This window comes from Arvicanthis niloticus, chromosome 29 (genome assembly GCF_011762505.2).
Source record: "Arvicanthis niloticus isolate mArvNil1 chromosome 29, mArvNil1.pat.X, whole genome shotgun sequence".
Taxonomy (NCBI): Eukaryota; Metazoa; Chordata; class Mammalia; order Rodentia; family Muridae; genus Arvicanthis; species Arvicanthis niloticus.
The window spans coordinates 23,895,571-23,913,448 of record NC_133437.1 but is presented as its reverse complement, the minus strand read 5'-3'; the positions used below and the strand labels follow the sequence as shown (position 1 = coordinate 23,913,448).

The 17,878-nt window shown below is 45.0% G+C and overlaps 1 long non-coding RNA gene across 5 annotated transcripts in view; it reads left to right on the top strand.

Moving 5' to 3' along the window:
• Positions 1–6,705, top strand: part of LOC143440452 (uncharacterized) — a 51,339-nt gene extending 44,634 nt beyond the window's left edge. For 3 of the 5 annotated variants that reach the window (XR_013108141.1, XR_013108143.1, XR_013108145.1), the window contains 3 exons: positions 1,063–1,294; positions 2,649–2,795; positions 4,207–6,705. This is a non-coding gene — a long non-coding RNA (uncharacterized LOC143440452). Of the gene's footprint in view, positions 1–1,062; positions 1,295–2,598; positions 2,796–4,206 lie in introns of all 5 variants that reach the window. The other 2 variants (XR_013108142.1, XR_013108144.1) reach the window with 2 other exon arrangements.
• The last annotated feature ends 11,173 nt before the right edge of the window (positions 6,706–17,878 follow it).

Sequence of the window (17,878 nt, the reverse complement as noted above, 5' to 3'; positions counted from 1 at the left end):
GCCAATGTCCTGTCTTGACTGCGTGGTTCTTGAAGACTGAATGCTGGGGGTGGGGTGTAGCTAGCACCCGGACAGTGCAGGCTGTGGGCTTTCCTGTGCAGGGTGTTGGGGAGCAGCAAGAAAGCTTATCAATGAGATCGATGGGTGGTCTTAGGTGAGAGAGATAGGCCAGCAACTTCTAGCTCTGGCCTGTGAGTCGATGGTCTGGGTCTGCTAAGCCTTGTCTACCCTCAGGAGCTGGACGTTCCCTGTCCATGATTAGGTTCAAAAGGCAGCAAACAATGATTTTTTAAAAAAGAAAAAAAAAAAAAAAGAGGCACTTTACTTTCTTGTTAACTCTTGCATGGCTAAATTAACAAAAAAGTTCAGTACATTTTCTATTTGAAAAAGTAGTTAATTCTTATTTCCCCTCCCCCACCTCCTTCATCCTAAACTAAAAGTGATTTATTTAAAAGATAAAAAAAAATCACCGCTCAGAGATGGTTAATTTAAATCTTTTGGGATGGTTTTGGCCATGGACTCCTCTCTTCTGAAGTCTCCTCCTGAGCTAGTTTTAAAGCACACTCTCCCTAGTGTCTGTGGAGCTGGGTTTAGAGGAAGGCCAGGCCTGCCTTTCCTGGAAGAGCAGTGCTGATTACTGACAAGACCACTAGGTGAGACTCTGAGACACTAGGAGAAGCCAGAGCTTGTTAGGGCTTATTTGTCACCTGGCAATATCGGAAGCCTCCTCCGATATAGAGATTCCGTAGTCTCCATTTTATACCAAGCTAAATTTCCAGACAGAGCTTCTGGCTCAAATGTTCCAGATGAGTCTAAACCACAGCATCCCACTCTCTGTGTGCTTCATTGGTTGGCTCTCAGCTGTGACCAAGACCACAGCAGCCATCGAGTTCTGATAGGTTGGCCTTGATCAAGGTTTACTGTCAAGTAAACCACCTGACCACCTGAGATGCTTGATATACAGGAAACCACCTAGAACAGCAGCCATGAGATACATGATGTATGCGTGAACCTGACTGGATGGCCCCTACCCTACCTAATCTTGGTTTTTGTCTTTAAAAGCTGTTCTGTTCTGTCTCTGATTGACATGGTTTGGATCCCCAACCCAGCCACCTCCCTGATATATCAGCATTTGAGAAAAGAAATTCTTTTGCTGGCTTGAACTTGGTTTTCATAGTGGATTGTTCCCAAATTCTCATATCCTAACATTTCCCAAATGTTCGGGATTTGGGGTCCACTAGTTCGAGTCCCAGAGCCAGCCATTTGAACTTGGTCATCAAGGCAACCTCAGGAGGTGAGTACTGAGAATATCTGAATTGCTGGTGCCTGTTCTGTGTGACCCTTAAAAATAGAAATCAGACAGTATTGCTCCTAGGGTCAGAGGGGGGACAAGAGACGTCTTGTGCCCCTCCCCCCACAATTTGGTCTCCAGGCTCCCTCGGTGAGAGTGTCTAAGATAGTTGGTGATCTGGCTGAGACTGAATCTGCAGGCTCCACCTGGAGGAGCAGTGTCTGAGAGAGCTTGTCTGTTGGCTCCCAAGGAGAGAGTGACTGAGACAGCTGGTAGCCTGACTCCTGCAGAAATAGCTGAGACACGCGGCCCATAGGCTCTGCTTGGGAGAGTGACTGACACATTCAGCTTGCTCTTGGCTCCTGGCTCTCAGGGCAGACTTTTCTCACTAACAACTACTCTGTATCATTTTCATCTACTTCTACTGTGTCTCTGTGGCGGGCTGTAAGTCCATTTGTCATTGTCCGATCTGTTTTTTGAGTATACTTTGTTGTTTATTCTTTGGCCTCATACTGTATTTTGAAATCATGAGACAGTTACCACCTGGCTCACCCCCTAGACCTTGTTTTCCAGCATTGCAAGGGTTTCCAAAAGAAACTCCAGGAATCCTGAGACTCTTGCCGTGTCCATCCCTAGGATTGAGTGGCCAACCCTTAAAGTGGGTTGACTCCCATAGGGGACCTTTAACTTGTCTGTTCCTCTGTAGTCTGAGTCAAGAGCCTCACATGCTCAGACCACCCAGACCAGATACCCTATGATGTGGCCTGGGTCCTTCTATTGAGGGACCTCTGAAATAACTCTGCCCTCATCTTCAGAGCCAACACGATGTGCCTTCTCCTCTTTGTCCTGTCAAGCCTTGGGCACCAGTCCTATCCCCCTCAGAGGAAGAACCCTGACCTACCCTCTCGAAGAAAGAAACCCTGCTGCCCCCTTAAGCGCTGTTGTCACCCTTGGCAGATGCAGGGAGGTCCATCCCCTCTCTCACTGCCTCTCTTTATCCCCAAATTTCTCTGGCTGTTACAACTCTCTGGGGCTGCTAGAACTCTCAAACTTGCCTCCTCCAGCCCCTTACTCTCTCCCCCTCATGCCTGGTCTGTCTCAATTTATCAGCCAGATGCAGGCCATGCAGATCCTGCAATTCTCAGCTGTGCTTCCCTGGTGCAAGGAGGATGACCCAATCAGTGGGGAAAGTGGAACTGGGACCCCTATTGGGTTTATTCCCCTTTTAGCATTAATGACATATATAACTGAAAAAAACAGATTCCCTGTTCTCTGAGAAGTCTCAAAGCATGATTTCTCTTTTGAAGAGGAGTTTCACACCCACCAGCCTACCTGAGATTATTGACAATTGTTACAGACTCTCTTTACAAATGAAGAAAGGGGATCCTGAGAGAGGCCAGGAAACTGGTGCTGGACAGAGATGGACTTCAGACCACCCTTCCTGCTATCATTGAAGCCGGCCTCCCATCTCTTCAGCCCAATTGGAACCCCAATTCTGATAAAGGTAAAAAGTCCTGAAGGTCTATCTTCAGACTCTATTGGGTGATTACTGGGATGCTACAAAGTGACCCACAAATTTACCTAAGATTATCCAGGTAATACAGGAACTTAGAGAGTCTCCTACAGACTTTCTGGAGCAACTGATGGATGTGTATGGCACTTACTTGGCAGAAGAAAACAGAAGAGCCATTAATATTGCTTTTGTAACTCAGCTCCAGATATTAGAAAGACACTCCAGAGAATAAAGGGGTTTTAAGGAGTGAATATCTCTATAGTTGAGATTTCTCTCAAAGTATATAACGACAAGGAGGATCAGGACAGATAGGCTAGAAAGACTTCCAAAGCCATAATGGCAGTCCTAATGAGGACCCCAGATGGAGATCTTGGCTGAGAAAGCCCAAGGAAATAGGTCTATGCACCCCCAATGGCAAAGAAGAAAAGAACCATGTGCCTATTGGAAAGAATTTGAACATTGGCATAAAGACAGCCACAAATGGGTATGGAGAAAAACCCAAACCTAAGGTTCTCTACCTTGAGAGGGACAGGCTATAGGGGCTTGGTTTCCCTTCTGGAGCCCAAGGTAACATTAAGAGTGGAGGGAAACCCAGTTGACTTCTTTGTTGATACTGGAGTTCAACTATCAGTCTTAGAAAAGTCAGATAGGCCACTGACTTCTCAACAGACGTTAATACAAGGGGCCACAGGTACTAAATCTTACCCATGGACTACTGCCAGGGAAGTGGGCCTGGGAAAAGGTACCATGACTCATTCATTTGTAGTGAACCCTGGGTTGAGGATCCTTTTGGTTGAGACCTGTTACACGAGCTAAGGACCCAAATAATCATCCAAGAAAAATAAGATTGCTATAGATTTTCCTTGTAAGGAGAACAACAATCCAAGCCCAGACATTTATGTAACCTTACCTCTGGGGGGAGGAGTACCTCCTTAATCCTGAGCCCAGAACAAAGAATCATAAAGAAAGCTCACTGTAAACAGAATGATAGTCTAAATTCCCACAAGTCTGGGCTGAAAACAACATGTCAGGCCTAGCACAACATGAAACCCCAAATGAGACTGGGAACTGAACCTGTTTGGGTCAGACAGTATCAAATGTCTCTTGAAGCCAGGGAGGCAACAAAATTTATATCAACTGCCTCAGAGAGGCAGGAATCTTAATTCACTGCCAGTGTGAAAGCCTGTAACCAACAACTTCAGAGTAGTCCAAGACACAAGGGAGGTAAATACATTGGTTGAAAACATTCATTTAACCATGCCTAATGCTTACACCCTGCTAAACCTGTTACCCACTGAGAAGCAGGTCTATGCCATCTTTCTTCTATCCCATTTTTTTCTCATCAGATGCTTTCTTTAGAATCCCACTGGCCAAACAAAGCCAGCTCTTGTTTGTCTTTCAGGGGACTGACCTGGACACTGGATTTAATGGTCAACTGACATGAAATGCCTACCCCAAGGGTTTTAGAATTCCCCAGCCCTCTTTGATGAGGCCTTGCTCATGGATCTGATGGAGTACCATTTTAGCTTTCCCCATCACCTTCTCACAATATGTAGACGACTTACTGATAGCAGAAGATGCCAAGAAGCTACAGGAAGGTTGCTACAAACACTTTCAAAGTGGTATTGAGTATCCTCTAATAAAGCCCAGTTGTGAACTGTAACAGCCACATATTTGGGCTTCGACTTCAATGATGGTAAGAGATCTTTGCCTCCTGCAAGCAAGCTATCGTAGGAATCCCTATAACCCTCACCAAGAGGCAGATCAGCAAATTTTTAGGAATTGTGGGTTATTGATGCTTTTGGATCCCTGGGTTTTCAGAGATGGTCAAACCCCTCTGTGGGAAACCAAGGGGCCTGAAAGTAGGCCCCCATGAACTGAGACAGAGGAAAAGACTTTCCAAGACATTAAAGAAGCCCTGCTCTCAGTGTCTTCATTGATGATGCCAGGCATTTCTAAGCCCTTTCATTTGTTCATGGATAAAAAGAAGGGGATTGAAAAGTAGGTATTGACTCAGAGACTTGGGGTCTGGCATCATCCAATGGCATACTTATCAAAGAAGTTGGACCCCATGGCTATTGGATGGCCAGCTTGCCTGAGAATCATAGCTGCTACAGCTCTTCTAACAAAAGACTCTGATAAATTGACTTTTGGTGGGACAAAAATCTGATTATTATTACCACTCATGCAGTGGAGAGGTTATTAAAAAGTCCCCATAATAGATGGTTGACTAATTCCTGGTTAATCCATTATCTGGCTCTTCTATTAAACTAGCCTAAAAGAACCTTTGCCCAGTCTATAGCTCTTAACCCAGCATCCTTGCTGCCTTATAATATGGGATAGCCCCTCCATGACTCTGTGGAGGGCTATCCCATTTCCAAAGTAAACAACCAGATTCAACAGTCTACCCAGTGATCTCCCAGGACGTGGAGATGCACACTGATGGTAGCAGTTTCATGGAAAGAAGAGGGAGCTCCTTATCACAGAAGGAAAGACTATCAAAATCAAACAAGAAATTTTCAACCTATTAAAAGCGCTCTGGGATCCCAAACAAGTCTGTGTGATGCATTGCCCTGTACACCAAAAAGGGGACTCTAGGAAAGCTTAGGAACTCAAAGAACAGACCAAGCTGCCAAGGAGGCATCCCAGAAGTTACCCGATACATGAAGGTTCTGCTGCCAGCTCCCACCCTACCATGGATCCTACTCACTCACCTAAGGATGATGACTTCTTCCAGAAACTACCCAATACCTCCATCAAGAAGTGACTGGGGGCTCATAGCATCTGACAACCACATAATCCTGTCCCAAGCCCTGGGGAGGACGTTGATCAGACAACTACATCAGGGCAATCACCATTTTGATTCCCATGCTCATGGGTCTCAGAATAGTTGGCAGTGCTGGAATCGGGACAGTGACCCTTATTACCAGTGACCAAAATTACCAGACCCTGGGGAATCAGATCGACAGACACTTAGCTGCCTAGGAAAAATCCTTCAACCACCTAACCTCCTCCTTAGACTCACTGGTAGAAATTGTCTAACAAAAGAGGAGAGGTCTTGACCTATTCTTTACGAAACAAAGAGGCCTTCCTGTACTGATAGTGAAACAATGCTGTTTCTATGCCTGTCATACTGGAATAGTTAAGAGGATTCTAAGTTTGGTGAGACAGAGGCTGAAAGAGAAAGAGAGAACAGGCCATATCAGCTAAACAAGGATGGTTTGAGCCCCTTTTCGACTGGTCACCTTGTGTCACAACTTTGGTAACTGGGCTGATAGGCCCTCTGGTAGTTATTCTGTTGATAACGCTATGCACCCCTTGCCTATTAAATTTCATTTCCTGCTTTGTGCAAGATAGGATAAATGTTATTAAGCTCATAGTCCTAATCATGCAATATGATGCCTTATATACCCACCAAAAGCTGTGTTATCAAAGGTTTGATGAGTTAGAAGAATGAGCCGGGAATGTTGGGAGCCTCTTTAGCTACAGAGATTCCGTAGTCTCCATTTTATACTAAGCTAAATCCCAGAAAGAGCTTCTGGCTCAAATGTTCCAGATGAGTCTAAGCCACAACATCCCGCTCTCTATGCTTTATTGGATTGGCTTCCAACTATAGCCAAGACCACAGCTGCCAATGGGCTTTGATATGATCCAGACAAAGCTATCAAGTAAACCATCTGAAGTGCCTGATATGTAGAAAAGCACCTAGAATACCAGGCATGAAATACCCGATGTATGCAGGAACCTGATTGAATGAACCTACCCCTACCCCACCTAATCTGTGGGTTTTATCTTACAAAGTTGTTCTGTTCTGCCTCTGATCGACATGGTTTGGATCCTGAATCCAGCAGTCTCCTTGCTATATCAGCTTTTGAATAAAGAAACCTTTTGCTGGCTCGAACTTGGTTTTCCTAGTGGATTATTTCCAAATTCTCAGACCTTAACAACAGAACATTTAGGAGGAAGAACAGAAGCCTCGGTTCCTGAAAGGAGTTCCCCAGGGCTTCCCAACTCAGGATGTGTGTAATGAGCCAGGCAGCCAGGGAGTCTCTTACTGGCCTGGGTCACCTGGGCGGGCTCATCTTTCCCAGCTCCTTGGAGAGTGAGGAATTCTGGGTAGGGAGGGATGATTTATTATTTCCTATTCCTGTGCTCAGCGTGAATGCTCAGGGAAAAGGAGGCTTCAGTGCCACTCTGATGGGGGCTGGCAAAGAACGGCTTATTACCCCGTGAGTCTCCTAGTTAGCAGAGGGAGATCATGAGGTACTAGAAGAGGAAGTGGCTTGGTGAGGGTCCACGGTTTGCCCTCACTGGAGCAGAGATTCTGGAAAACCTTGAATGCAGCCTAACCCACCACTGCCACCCACACCCCTGCATCACATGGTTCCTCAGTCTGTGTAACTTTCAGAGAAATCACCTTTCTTGGTCATGAATTTTCCCATCTGGAAAACCCAGATTGCCTGCCTCTTCTTGTCTCAAATAAAGAAACTTTCAACCTGGAATATGAAAGAATATTGGTGAAGTCAGAAGTACTTGGCATGAGTCCAAGTGTTCTTGGGTCTTAGACAATTTACTTCAGCCGTCTGACCCTCACTTGACCCTTTGTAACACAGAGAATTATAACAGGTATTACAGAATCCTCACTGTGGGTCAGACAATGGGCTAAATGCTAAAGCTGTTGCATTAAACAAATTGAAAGGGAAGGACCTATCAGCCCTGTATTCAAGATTAAAACCAGCCAACCAACGAACCTGAGCTGGGGAGGTAGCTCAGTGGAGAAAAGCTTTCACACAGCATACGGACTTAAGTCCAATTCCTAACCCTCCTCCTTCACGAAAGGAAGCAAAACACAACACAATCACCACATAGAAAGCTGTGTGCAATGATGCTGGTTTGTAAGCTCAGCTCTGGGGAAGCAGAGATATAGACTCCTGGGGTGTGCTGATTGTTCTCTAGCCTCTCCATGCAGTGCCCTTGCACACACTGAGGCATACATGTCGATACACACACCACACACACACATACCACATAGACACACACCACACACACACACCACATAGACACACCACACACCACATAGACACACCACACACACATATCACATAGACACACCACATACACACACACACACACACACACACACCACACACATACACACCACATAGACACACCACACACACACACACACCACATAGACACACCACACACACACCACATAGACACACCACCCCCACACACACACCACATAGACACACCACACACACACACACACACCACATAGACACACCACCTCCCACACACACACCACATAGACACACCACACACACACACACCACATAGACACACCACACACGCACAAACATGCACACACACACATACACACATACTTCACCCCACCCACACATAGCAAGCACACACCACACATACACATGCATGCACATATACACACATGCACCACACACACACAAACACACCCCCACACCATACACACCACACAGACACAGACACACACTTTAAGAAAAGAATGAAGATGAGGAAACAGGTTCAGTTTATTTAGATTGCCCAAACTTAAAACTAGTGGTAGGGTTTTTTTTTTTTTTTCTTCATAGCATTTATGTAAGAATTATGGGAATTATTGATGAGTGTGGTTTCTAATCATGAAACACACTCATAAACACTTATTCTACTCCTTAATTTTTAATATAAAAATAGAGTTATTTGAGGTCAAAGTTATGAATTCTAAGTTATTTCTATTTGGTTTTATTCACTATACACTATTAAATTGCTGATAAATGTGGAGAACTGCATTCAGTGCTAGACGGGAACATGAAATTTGCTTTCATCGGAGTCAAGGCCTAACCAGGGTTACAGACATCTGAGTGAACCAGGCACCCAAGGGATGAGAGCCTAGGGGTGGGGAATAAACTTAGACTGGAGTTCCTAACCCTGACCTCAGTTGACCAACCCCAGGGACTCTGATTTGTGGAGGGAGAGAGAAGGGCCCAGACTGTGCTGTTTTTATTCTAAAGCTCTCCAGTGTCCTTAACAGGCACTGTTCTGAGAAGTGCTGATGTAAACGACCGAAGACACCTCCCCGAGGAGCTAACACTGAAGTTGGAGCTGCCAGAGTTTGAAGATGGTGCCTTCTAACTGCAGCTGACAGCCTTGCTAGCTGGATACTTTTGTCTTCTGACAGGGAGGGCGGGAGACCACCCTCCAGAGAGGCCTCTGGGTGGGCTGTACCTCTTGAGAGAAACTTGGCCAGACTGCAAGCCTGACCACCCCACCTGCACATGCCCAGCATTACAAGACATTTCTTAGGGAATTGCTATGGAGTAGTAACCATGGATTGGAACTCCTCAGAGGTGTGTGTGTGTGTATGTGTGTGTGTGTGTGTGTGTGTGTGTGTGTGTGTGTGTGTGTGTGTGTGTGTAGATATTGGGGTGGAGGGGGTCCAAGGACTCAGTGCCTCCCACATTCTAGGCCAATGCTCTACCACTGAGCTATATCCTCAGCTGAAGATGGCATTTTGGCACCAGGGTTTTCCCATTTCCCATCAGAATGCTATGGGGAGGGAGGAGCTTCATCCCAGACAAGCTGTCTCATGTATTCCCCTTTCATACCTCACAACCGGGCCACACAGATAGAGCTCTGAGAAACACACTCATCAACGGTTCCTCGAGTTTCCATGTGCAGTATGAACTATGAAGTGCTATTGCCCAGCTCTGAGATGCTGGAAAAGTTGGTTAAACTTTGAGCTTCAGGGTCTTCATGTAAATAAAATGGGGATAACAACACTGGGAGGCAGAGGCAGGGGGATCTCTAAGTTTGAATCCAGTTTGGTCCACTGTAGAGTGGGTTTCAGGACAGATAGAGCTACACAGAGAAACTGAGAGGGGGGGTAGAAAGAGAGGGAGGGAGGGTGGGAAGAGAGAGGGCAGAGAGAGAGAGAAAGAGAGAGAGGAAGAGAGAGAGAGAGAGAGAGAGAGAGAGAGAGAGAGAGAGAGAGAGAGAGAGAGAAAACATGACAGAGGAGTTCCTTGGATTCTGGTTGGTTGGTGAGATGAAGCCTCTTCCCCATCATAGTAGTCAGCTCTGCCAAGGTAACTTTGAGCTTGTGAAGTGATGCCACACCCAGGCCAGACTGAAGGGTATGCCATTAGGACGGAGGCACAGAGGGCTTCACAGTGCTGACCCCTTCGGTGAAGGACACTGCCTTGTCCCTAGCAGTACCTGAAAGAGGTAGTCCTTCCTTATGGAGGGGCAACTATTCTTGAAGGAAGACTAGACACCAACTGCCTGACTTACACTGGCCAGGAAGGAGTTGAGTGTGCCCATGAATCTGCACCAGTTTGTCAGTTTGGTGTCTGCTTCTGCAGTTGAAGGGGAAGAGAGCCACACAGGGTCACTTTTCCTCTCCAGTGACCCATCATCAGTTGGAATGAAACACTCCAGCCTCTCTACCCACCAAGCACTGCACACGGGACTTGGAGATTTAGAGTTAGAAGTATGTTGAAGATTGTCCAGGCCAGGTGCTCATTGACAGCAGGGTTAACAGTCAGAAAGGGAGAATGGTTTGATGAAAAGGCAGCGAAAGACCACAACAGGGGTTTCTGGTTCCTGGGCCCTTGCCAGTCTCCTGCCTGGTTATCCTATCTGATTCCTGGTCTGGTTCTTGTGCAGGGTGGCCCATACCAAGCAGTATTGGCTCAGCCTTGCCCGTTTATGTGGGTGCTAGGGACACAAACACAGTCCTCCTGTTGGAGTGCTAAGTGGTTTACTCGGTGAGCCATCTCTCTAGCCCTGAAAATCTTTAAATGCAACAAAATCTAAGGGTGGAAGCTTCTGAGATGAGCAAGCACTGCAGGCTGGGGTGTAACTGCTGTCCTGTTTCTCCCCCCCCCCCCCTTGTGTTCCAGCCCCGACACATGGCAGTCTGCCTTAGAGGAACAAGTGAGCTCTAAACAGTGAAGTCACACAAGGCAGTGGACTTGGAGCTCAAGTTCTAGGGTTTGAAAACATGCTGCTTACAAAAAGTAAGGGATGCGCTTTTCAGTCTCCACTGATTAAAATTCCAATTCTTTGGGCATTAAATGAATGACTAAGATGTGCTTCTTCAGTTGATTTCTAATTAGTCAGACATTTGCCAAGCACATGATTTTGACAGTTGCTTAAAAGTTTCATAATCTGAATGAACACAGACAGAATGGAAAGCAGCATCTGATACTAATGAAAACCAGAGTGTGCCTATCATCCAGACCAGAATCCACAGTAAGGGACCGACACCCCAATGGCTATGGCTTACAGACAAGTGTGTGTCTCTCTCACTTAAGGCCTGGAGGCAGACAGTCCAGGGTTAACTTCCTAGAGTTCTCTGTCACTCCCTGGGTATGGTCCTCAACTCCCTGTGCCAAGAAGCTGACCAGAGGGCTTACCTGTCATCTCTGCTCGATTGCAGGATGCAAGGAAGGATGAAATCGAGGTGTGGTAAGATGCAAGAGCAGCTGGATTCCAGGCCTTCCTCGAAACATTCCCAAAAGAAACTCCTGTTTTCCCTCTAAGGTTTGAGCAAGACTCATGCCACCCCGACCTGTAACAAAGGCTGGAACACAGAGTCTATTCCAGACAGCCATGTGCCTGCCAAAGATCAGGGTTCTGTGGTTATAATATAAAAAGAGGAAAATGAGTTCTAGAGGCTTCCATAGAATGCCCTTGTACAATTGTTTTTATTGATCTTTAATTCTCTGAAGTAGCATTTAAGGAGGCCTAAAGTTATTGAGTATATGTGAGGCACAGAGATCAGGGAAATAAGAGGAAGAGCTAACAATGTCACCAGTAGAGAGATTTTGGAACAAGCGCTGTCTTGGTGATTGAAGCATCTGATCCATTTTAAAGGTTCACCAAATTTTGTCCACCCAAGTGTTCACATATCTCATCCCTGGTATGAGTTGTCAAGGAAAATTGTTTATTAATTGAGAAAGAATAATGTGGCTGAGTAAAATTGAGCACCGTCTGACTTTAGATCCTGTTGGGGAAGTGGAGGGAATTGTAGCAAAAATATTAAGAAAGTAAAACAGAAGAATTATGGAAAAATCTGGACCTGAGTAGTCAAGGTATGTCAAAGACGAAACATAATTAGGACAAAAGCATGAAAATGTGGGGAAATAGAAAGCTAAGGGGAAGGTAGAGTTTACAAAACACTCTGACATTACTTTGGTTCTGATTCATGCAGCTGTGAACAAGCCATTTTAAATAATGAATGATGATTATCGAAGTATATTATCAATAATGAAAGCAGTTCTTTTCAATCTTAAGAGCAGGTTGCAAAGCATTTTGGTCTTATTTCCATGCACAATGCAGAAAATACAGAGAGTTTCACAGCTGCTGGAGTAGTACAGCCCTGCATCCAGAGACGGATGCTTTTAACAGACAGGATCAGTGCAGCTTGCTTGTGAGAAATTTCAATTTCTCTGCAAGTGATTTACATGGGAGCCCCAGCTTGAAGCCATAGCTCATATCTCCGTTGCTCTGGAGATGGCTTCTCTGTTGGAAAGGCAATTATGACCTGCAGGAGAAGCCTGTCTACCATTAGTCTCCAGTTTTAAATGTTGACAGGTGGAGATGGAGGTGGGGGTGATTAATAAAAGGCTTTGTCTTCCTCGTCTCTGAAAAGAGAAGGATTTATGTGTTACAATTTCCTGGTCTCCACTGATCTTTGTGTGTTTGGATTTTGCTTTGTTTTTTTCCTGAATGTTTTAAGCATTTGTTGGAGATTAGAATAAAAATCTTTTGTGTCTAGTGGGTTTTGTTTTGTTGTATTCGTAGGGACAAAGGAGTGGGTAAGGGCTGTCTCTTGCTTTCCTAAGCCAGGGATTAGATGCCTAGGGAGAGAGTTATAATCGTTTCTAGTCCCTGGATCTGGGTGACACTGACTTTTACAGCACGGTTCTTGCTAGCTGTTTATGGAGGAATAGGCTTGGATCCAACAGGGGTTGGTAAACCTTGGTGCCAGCAGAGAGGACTGGTGGTGATGCCCTTGAATTGGCATTCCCCTCACCTAATGTAGCACACTGTATCTGCAGATTGGATCGTTGCTCAGCTAAACAAATGTGTGTTTTTCAAGTGACTTATTTGTAAAGCTTGCCATAGCCCAGAGGCTTGTGTATTCAAATCAGCGGTTGGAGCTGAAGCCTGCCAGTGTTTCCCCCTAATTGACTTGGGCATAGGGACCTTTGATTCCTTCTCTTTTAATCCTCACCTTATAGTCGGAACTAAAAGGCTATAATTATTTGAAGTAGCTGAAATTTGAGTGACCTAGATAATTATCTCAGCAAGATGGGCTTAAAGTTTATTGACACAAATGCCAGTTTCATTAAAGGTTTGGTACAAAAGGCAAGTCCTGGAGACAGCTGGTTGACCGAGGTGCATTGACAATGAACAGCACCAAAGGCATAGGAATCACCAGGGACTTTGAGGTAATTACCATCATTTCCATAATACAGTTAGCAGAGGATTATGGGAGGCTAGAAAAGCCTTTGGAGTTATCATACATTGCCCAAATGGAAGCCTACCTGTCTAGAATAAGACTTCTTCCAGAACCCACTTCTCAGTGTGGATCCCACAGCGCTGTGGCTCACACTGCAGTCAGGCACATAGTCAACCAAGGAGGAAAGTTGGCAAGTTAAAATAAATCAAAATTATGCTTTCCCCTAGGTTAGAGGTAGCCGAAGACAACACCATGACAATGGTAACATTTGGATTAGGAAGCTGAGTAAGGTATACACTTTTTTCCCCAGATATTTAGAGAGGCTGAGGCAGGAGGATCATAAGTTAGAGGCTAGCCTTAGCAACTTAGGGAGACCCTGTCTCCCCACCCAAAAAATTAGGATTAAAAAAAATAAGGGTTGGGGATTTGGTTGGTGATGGAGGGAAGACAAGGATGGGTTCAGTCTTTGGAATTATCAAAAGCAAGCAGGCAGGCAAGCAAACAATAAAGAAGAAATCACATAGGTATTTGTTTTAAAATCTTTATGCAGCTCTCATATCTGTATGACTGACTCACTAGCACTGTGCATACAAAGATAAAAAGCAAAATTTTAACAAGTATCATGTGAATCCAAATATATACAGCTGAGGCCCCAACAGGATCTTTTCATGTTCATTAGATACCATGAAATAGTAAGAATTCCACACGTAGAGGAACTGCCAATCACAAGTTTCCATGCATTTGCCAAGGGTGGCATCTTACTGCTGGTGAGCCGGGCTTCTCTAGCCAGAATGTAAGCTGATGCAGGTGCCTGCAGTAATAACACCCTATGTTCAGTGGTTTGCACAACACACATCTGTGGCCTCCGGACTTCTCTGGGTCAGGAATCCAGGCATGACTTCACTAGGGGCTGTGTCTCAAGGTTTCTCACGAGGTTGTCCTGAGTGTGGCACCCAGAGCTGAAGTCACATCTGAACATAACAGGTGGCTCTACTCCCTGCCTCACATGTTTCAGTCCCCTCCTCTGTCACTGTGTTCTGTGCAGGGAGCAGGCCCTTGTCAAGAGCAAATGAGGGTTTTGACTTCCATATACAGAAGCATCCAAGGTGGGTCTCAGAGGAGGGGGGAAGGAAGCTGCTGTCCTTTGGAGTTCCCGTTTGAGGGAATGATGGCAACAGAGTTGGGTGAGTTGTAACTGAATTTATACAAACCGCTGGACTGATCACACCTTTGGATGAAATGGTGCGAATGACAATACATTGGCACCTATTTAGAGAACACTTCATTAATTTATGCAGATGTCTAAAGAGGTTAAACATCTTGTGCAATTGTCATAAAGCTAACGACAGGCAAGCTGGAAACCTTATGTTGATGACAACTTTCCTGTTCCTGGCCACCAAGTTTTACTCCTGACAGCACTTGGGGAAACTAAGGAGACTGTTTCTTTGGTTAAGTGTGAGGACCCAAGTCTGATTCCCAAAACTCGTGGAAGAGCTACCAGGCATGGGACACACATTTGTAACCCCAGTGCTGGTGAGACAGAGACAGGAGGATGCCTACAGCTGTCTGGCCAGCCAGCCTTCCTTACTCAGCAAGTTCCTGGTCAGTGAGAGACCATCTCAAAGCAATAATAAGCCAAACTAAAATAAATCAACGAGTAAATGAACAAAAGTGGCTGATATCTGAGGAATAACATACGAGACTGTTCTCTGGCTTCACATGAAAGTGTGTGTTTGCATGCACGCGCACGCGCACACCCACACACCCACATACCCACACACCCTCATATTTGCATACACATGTGTACACGTAGATTCACACACAACTGATAGCATTTTGGATAAGAGCCTGAGCAATTTGGTTCTGCTAGCAGCAAGGCACACAACTACCTAAATATCTATACAAAAGAAAGGTTACCAAGGACTAAAAACCCGCCCAGCCAGGCGTTGTTTACACTGTCTCCCAGTTCAGCTCAGACAGGCCCATTTTAACAGTAAAACGAGCACTGAATCAAGGCCTGACCCTAGCGGAAGCTATGGGGGATGTGGAGCGGTGATCATTCCTTCATTGGCAGTATCTGTGACACCTAGTGAGGTCTTCTGTGGCAAGAGGGCAGAAGGCAGGATGCCGGTGGGCAGAGAAGAGTACAATTGTGTCAACCCAAGCTCAGATCAGCTTCCTCATAAGCTCTCTTTGCAGTCCACCCTGAGGAAGATTTTCTTCCTCAAGTCGGATTATTATGCTCCTGTGACCTCGAGGTTTTAAGGTGCCATGCCACTAGCAGACTATGCATGTCTCTCACCCTGGGCATATTCTCCACCCCCCACCCCCACCCCCCAGCATTCTCTGTGACTTATTACAAGGACAAATCAGAAATACTTTTGTCAGCCACCAGTCATTCAAAGTAATAAAATTAACATTTTGCTACTTCTGTATACTACACCCAGAGATACATGGACTTAGGTCCTTAAAGGCAGTCACTGAAAACTTAATAATCACCATACATCGGTTTGTCCAAGGAAGGAAGAAGCTCCAAATTTCTCCAGATTTTTCAGATGCTGCACTTCGTGGCTGTAATGCAGATGCTTATGACACGTCCTTCGATCATGGGGCTTACTCTTGCATTTTCTTCTCTGATAGTCTTGGTCTCTGATAATCTCTATGGATACCTCAGGCAGTACCAATATGTGTCAGCCAATGGATCAAAAATGCTAAATCTCATCCCAGATTTCTAGCCCCTGCATCCTTCCTCACAGACTCTCTGCCCTTCTGCACCTCTGAGTGCCATTGGGTCAGAGAACAGGAGTCACAGAGGCTGACACTCCTTTCCTGAGGGTCATTGTCTGGGACATTTATGGATGCCTGGGCCATCTATGCTATCAATCAGGGACAGAGCCATAACAAGCAGCATGCATGAGGAAGAGGAGAATTTCACCTGCCCCGTCAGGCCAAAAAGTCAGTGAGAAAACAAAGGGACCTGCAGGAAACAGCCTGGTATGACCAAACTCTTGCAGTTCAGAGAATCAAGAAAAAGTGGCTTTTGAAGAGACTCTAAGCATGCTGTACGTTAGAAGCATCTAAGACATTAAAAAAAAAAAAATTCTAATACTGGTCCCAGCTCAGAGCAGTTCAGTCAGAGTTTCTCAGGCTGTAACTGAGACAAGAGTATTCTTTCAGAGACTGGAGAGGTGGTTCAATGGTTAGAAGCACTTGCTGCTCTGCCAGAATCCAGGAGTTTGGTCCCTAGCACCCACATCAATAGCTCATAACCTCTTGTAACTTCAGCTCTTTGGAAATGGTTTCTGCCTTCTGGCATCTCTGGGTATCTATTCTCACACACCCACTGCACCCCCCGACACACTGTGTATACATTATTAAAAATAAACAAATATATTTTAAAAGGAGTATTCTAAAAATGCCCCACAATGATGACCTCACAGAAGAGTTTTGCCTATATTTACATGTAATCTATTGTAAAGAATGTAGAATGTCTGGTAGTCAATACTGACATAGCACACACAGAAAGATAGAAAGACACAACCCATTGTCAGTACATGAAGCAATTAAAGACGTCTCGGAGACAGACCAGATGCTGGAAAAATACTCAGGAAGTTGAAAACAGTCAAGATTAATACATCGAAGGATGGGAAAGGGAACAAGAAAAACACAGAAGAGAAGGAAAATGTACGGAAGGATCAAATGGAAATGCGGACAAATAAATAAAAACAGGATCTGAAATGAAAATTCTGTTCACAAGCTCAATAATAGAATCAGCACAATTGCAGACAGGACAATAAGAAGTATTCACCCTGAAACACAAAGAAAAATAACCATGTATTTATCATTTATCTATCTATCTGTCTGTCTGTCTATCTATCTATCTATCTATCTAACTACCTATCTATCTATCTATCTATCTATCTATCTATCTATCTATCTATCTATCTATCTATCTATCTATTGTCTACATCTCTATGTGTGTCTGAGAGACAGACAGACAGACAGACAGACAGACAGACACAGACAGACAGACAGAGACAGAGACAGAGACAGACACAGACACAGACACAGACAGAGACAGACAAAGACAGTGAGGACAACAGAGGGAGGTGCAGAAGGAAGACTGGAGGACAAAAAGCCCAGAGAGGTGAGGAGGAGTGATGGGGAGGACAGTGCAGCTTGAGTGTGAGCAAGGTATCATGAAACTTAGGGGTGAGAAACTCACTAAAAAGTAAGTCAACAAGAAAACCATGGTAGTTTGACACAAAGTCCCAAATGAGCCTCAGGCATTCAAAGTCTTGGTTCGCAGTTGAGGAGGATTAGGAGGAGTGGCTTTGCTAGAGGAAATGTGTCACTGGAAGTGGGTGGGCTTTGCATTTTGAGGGCGCTGACTATGCCTCCAATTTTCTGAATCTAGGGAGGTCACGGATCTTAGAAGAGAATTTATTACTGACTTTGCTGGACCAACATAATTCTTAATTACCTTCTAAATCCTATTCTTATACCCACAGATATGTAGCTGCCATACAGTCATCAAAGAAGCTTTTCTTTTAAGGTAAATGGAGGCCATCACTGAAATCAACAAATG